This window comes from Ostrea edulis, chromosome 2, assembly GCF_947568905.1.
Source record: "Ostrea edulis chromosome 2, xbOstEdul1.1, whole genome shotgun sequence".
NCBI classification, from domain to species: Eukaryota; Metazoa; Mollusca; class Bivalvia; order Ostreida; family Ostreidae; genus Ostrea; species Ostrea edulis.
This window is the reverse complement of record NC_079165.1, coordinates 35,388,488-35,394,041: the sequence shown is the minus strand read 5'-3', so window position 1 is coordinate 35,394,041 and position 5,554 is coordinate 35,388,488.

The following is a 5,554-nucleotide window of genomic DNA, read 5'->3' as shown; positions in this document are numbered from 1 at the left end:
CTCACGACACATTCGGCGACGATACGTGCGGCATGTTTGGTCGCTGGCGACGAAATATGCGGCGCGAATTGTCGTCGAGCGATCGAACATGCCAAGGCTGCCAAACGTGCCGTAACACTTGTAACCAATCTAATTAAAATCAGATCCTAGAATACGCTCACAATCGCTACAATAGGATCTGACATAACCCCATAGGGGGTCATGTCCGCATGACCTTTCGCTTGGAATATTCATGAGAACTATCAGCCAGTCAGATTGCACCATACAGACAATGATGGCTATTTAGGCGGTTCCTGGCAATTCGTAAACAAATTGTTGCAATCTCTCTCCCACGAAGTTTATTCCACACTGTAAAATTGTATATTCTCGCATAACGAATTTTAAACTTTCGCAATAATGCCTAATCTATTCCGTTCATACAAACAACAAAACGTACGATATGAAATACACCGAAATTAAATTAATTGGGAATTCCGATTTATGTATGAATAGGGATGGGTACGATTTGAATAGTTTTCAAGATGGTTTACTTACATAACGCGAGGAATATAACGCCAGTCGACGTAAACGGTGCATTGTGACGTCGCGTTTAGCTGCGATATGTTTTCTTTGAAACCAATATATCGCAGCCATTTTCCTTGAATTGTGAACACCGACGATTTCAAAGCCGACACACTGATTGGCTGACGTAAAGTTCATCTGAACATGACCCCTAATGGGGTTATGTCAGATCTACTTCCGCAGAGTATACGGCGCGGATCTAAGAAGTCTGATTTTAATTAGATTGCACTTGTAACGTGCCGTAACTTGGGCTAAATATGAAAAAGAACTTGATACCCTGTCAGAATGGATAAAAAAGTTCCATATTTATTCCATTATCACCTGGACATGGTGTTTATGTCTCTCAAATGACTCGATACGCAAAATTCTGCGTATGATCAATTTTTAAATCGAGGCAGACAACTGAAAAACAAGTTGATGTCATAGGGGTTTCAACAATCTCGTTTAAAGTCAGCATTTCGCAAATTATATGGTCGTTGTAACGATCTAGTTAGCCAATACAACCTACCATTGGACCAATGCTGTTTGACATATTTCATACCAATTGTTAGGCCGTTCTTTACACAATGATTTTGACTACGGATTACTCCGTTTACTTGATCAAGATACAGGGTTCATGGCGGATGTGACCTGTCGACAGGGTATGCTTACTTCTCTTACGCACCTGATCCCGCCTCTGGTTTGTCCAGGGGTTCGTGTCTTGATCAGGTAAACGGAGCTATCCGTAGTCAAAATCAGTGTGCCAAGAACGGCCTAACAATCGGTATGAAACAAGTCAGACAGCATTTGACCCAATGATAGGTTGTATTGGCAAACCAGATTGTTGTTGTAATGACCATAGAATTTGTGAAATGCTTACTTTAAACGAGACTGTTGAAACCCCCTGCACCATTAACTTGTTTGTCAGTAGTCTGTCTCGATTTAAAAACTGATCATACACAGAACAAGCTCTTGCGTATCGAAACAGTTGAGATAAGTTGTAAAAGCTTATGAATAAATCCTGCCTATTAAAAATGCAATAATAGGTCAGTTAATAAAGGAGCGCATTTCATGTCCATGAGAATTCCAACAAACTGTTGGAAAACCTGAACAACAAAGACTACGTAGATATTGTCAATGAGGAACTCTAGCATCTTTTTAGTATCACCTTAAGAGTTCTTACGGGTAGAATTTGGGTGGTATTTAATAAAGTACTTTCATGACTGATCACAAGATAAGATTACTTCCGTGTTCCATTCTCATAGAAGAAGCAGCTGTCTATGCTGTCAAAAACTTAGTCCTTAATTTATCGTGACGAATGGACGTGTAAAGTGCTGAAAAATCCTACGTTTTGATGCTGTTGATTTGGAAAAAATTTGTGATTTGAAATTTACTAAAAGTTCTTTGGAATTTGTAGAATCCGCTTTTGAATTACACCACTTCCGACATATGTTGTGACACAATACGTCTGAAGTTTCTTCATCATAGCAGTTATCATTTTTGCGAAGGACAAAGACACATAGACCGTTTACTGGATCCAGCAATGTATCTATGTTTGTGAGGGTTTACGTGAAGTTAGAAATCCAGTATAGATACGGTAATTCATTCATTCATCCCATTGACTGGGATATTAAATGTATTCAAAACTGTAGCGTTATTTGAAAGATGTTTGTCTTTTGAAAGTTCGTTTACAATTTCATCATTTCTGGTTTAGTAAATACAGAAGGATGGATATTTAGTCCATCATTTGGCAAAACCTTAGACAGAATTCATGGTAGAGATGAAATTCTAACTGTGAGGTCTCTAATAAATTTTAAATCCTTTTCAATAAATGACTCTAGGTCATGTTAAACTATATCGACATCACCAGTAATAACATGTCCAACTAGTCTATCGTTGAAAGAAGAACACCTAGGTGGATTTTGTAAAAGATAATCTGGTTTCTTCTGGTTCTGCCTGGTAATAGCCACAATCAACTGGATGATTTTGCCATGGAGAGCATATGTAAAAAAAAACAAAAAAACATTAAAAATTAAACCTTAAAATGTGTAAGTCCTCGGAATTTGTGTTGAGACACCTGTTCCCTGAAGGCTTCGGTTGTTTTGAGTGACGCAATTCCTGGTGTCAACGCATTCTATTCCCTGATGGTACGCGGGAAGAAATTATGTCAAGTCGATGATATGGGTCCTAAACTTGTGACGCGTATTCAACCAGGGATCTTACTGATCATTTGTGAGCGTTCACTCTGATATTGAGGTTGTCATGGAGAAAGCCTAAGGTCTTGTTATCTTTCCAACAGATGGTAGTCATATGTCGTTAAAAGGCATCCATTTACTTTGCGCTTTCCACGGATTTCAATATGTGTCCATGAAGACCTATGATGTTAGTCCCTATACTGATAGTGTGTATATTACATTTACAAGGATGAACCCCCTTCCCCACTTCCCAAGCTTGTCTGCTTCCCTTCCACCATTTGTTAACTACATCATTAACAAATTCAATACAGACTCACAGGAGGTCTGCTGCGAAAGCCGTGTTGGAGCAGATACAGGATGTTGTTATTATCAGTATGTTTCATATTATTGATCATGAAAATATGTTCCATTAATTTACTGCAAATACTGGTCAGTGAGATCGGGCGATTCTTCCCTTTGCATCGGTCATCTTATACACCGGACTTAAGCGGGCTCCAATCCATCCTTAGTTATTTCTGAACACCTCTTTTGATGTCTTTAAAACATTGGTCGTCCTTTGTGCTACCAGAATTTTTCTGTCGCTTGTATAACCTTTCTGATTTACGAATAAGCTTTTTCAAACCTGGTGACATCCTTGGAGGGTTATCCATGATCTACAAACTTTGTGTGGAATATGGTTCTTAATACCAAATTCGAGACTGGATTTGAAATAATTCCACTGATCGTTTATGTCATTTATAGCATTTGCCCATTTCAATGATGGTACTGTGTTCGTTTCCTCCTCTAGTGTATCCCAGCAAGTTGCTGTCTTTTAAAGCAAAATGACTGCAATACGTGGATCGTTGGCACGTACTTCTAACAGATATTTAGTATTCTACATTGTATGTTGAAATAAAAATTTGTTTTAAAACAGATCTTTAAATCTCGAAACATTTCACTATAAGTATTATTGCTGGAGCCGTACTGATATATGGATATGAAATATTTGCAGCTTTGACCTTTCACTTCAGAATCAAGTCATTTTTGTATTCAATCTGGACCTTAAAGTTCAATTTCGACAAGGGACACAATCTGGTCTAAATAGTAACATTTGAGTTTTATACCTTATTGCAATGATATGAAACTGGCAACAAAATATTGACGCACACAAGCCTGATTGTCGTTTTTCATTTCCAAACCTCAAAGCAGCCTCACAATTCATGAAGATATGAAGAACAATATATTTCTTCCTCTGTTGAGGTGAATATGTTGTCATGTAACTATGCATAAATGAATAAATTAGACTCCACAACATCTATCGTTTTTATCAAGAATGCCAAAACAAACCAAATAGAACATTAACTATTGTTGATGAAAATGTAACGAGAAACAGTGTACGCTAGGACAGAAATAAGTCTAGCTTCTCCCAAAGTACGAGTTCTATCGTCTTTGCTGTCAATAGTACTTCGGATAAGAGGGTCTTACTATACTACATAAGTTATGGAACACACTGTTTCTGTGATGTACCTAGTTTCGGTTGTGATTCCCAAATAAGGTTTAGCACCTCCTCTGAAATGAAAAGACTCTCTTCCATGTGTACAGTGACGTGTTACCCTAGCCAAAGTCGTTCCGACGTACACATAGCATCCGGTTGAACTACGCTGATATCAGATTGCGCTTGTGGACCCCAGGGTCCACGCAATTAGCCTTCTTATGCCTCATTCACACGAAGAATTTAATTCGCATTAAACGTAAGTTAATGCGAATTAATTCTGAACCGCGTTCACACGGAGATTTTTTTAAAATGCGCATTAGTTTACTTCGAATTAAAATTGACGTCGCGATTTCATGCGAATTAAATTTACTTCGCATTAGCTCCGTGTGAACGCTAAGCGAAGCTAATTCGCATTAAATATACACGCATGCGTAATGGCAAATTTGGGTCACATGCATCATACCCATGGTCATCTATATATATTAATGTCAGTTTTGTACGAAAAACTAAGCAAAATGATAATAATCACTAAAAACATGTACAAACAGCATGTCATTAGATAATGTCAGACGTAAATCTGTGCTCTGCATAGGCATACTGAGTAATACATGTGGAAGGAATTGTTTTTAAATACGACAAAAATGTTCTAAAATAGTGATATGATTTTTTTTTCCACATTTTTTAAAACAAATATGCCGCTCATTGTTAATTTTTTTTTATACCATATGACGTCATAGTAGACTTATAATACGTTTTAGTAATTAAAAATTACGTCACAACAGTAGTCAGCGGAATGGTGAAAAAGACGTTCCGAAGTTTTAAAATTGGGCCCATGAAGAAACAATATATTGTCTAGATTGAATGCTGGTCGTCAGAGGAAATAACAAGTAATTTCTTAGGAACATATAAATAAACACGGCAAAACTCCTTATATGTGTAGATCAGCATGTAAATTGTAAACATGTAGTATATTATAGGATTAAACATTCTTTTTGAAGAATTTATCGATGTGTAAACTCCGGACATTTTACTCACAAACTGAATAAAAGTGCGAAGCACTTTTATGTTAAGTTTGTGAGTAAAATGTCTGGAGTTTACTTACTTACTTAATCCTCTTCGTGCTAGGAAGCACATAAGGCCTTCACTGAGGATCGCCATCTCTGTCTGTCTGCTGTCATGTTCTGAATCCGGCCCCAAGTCCATCCACACTCCTTCATCTCTTTCTCTACTGATCGCCGCCATGTTTCCTTTGGTCTCCCTCTATTTCTCTTTCCTGCTGGTGTCCATCTCATGGCGATCTTTGGGATTGATGTTGCTCCCATCCTGTGGACATGTCCGATCCATT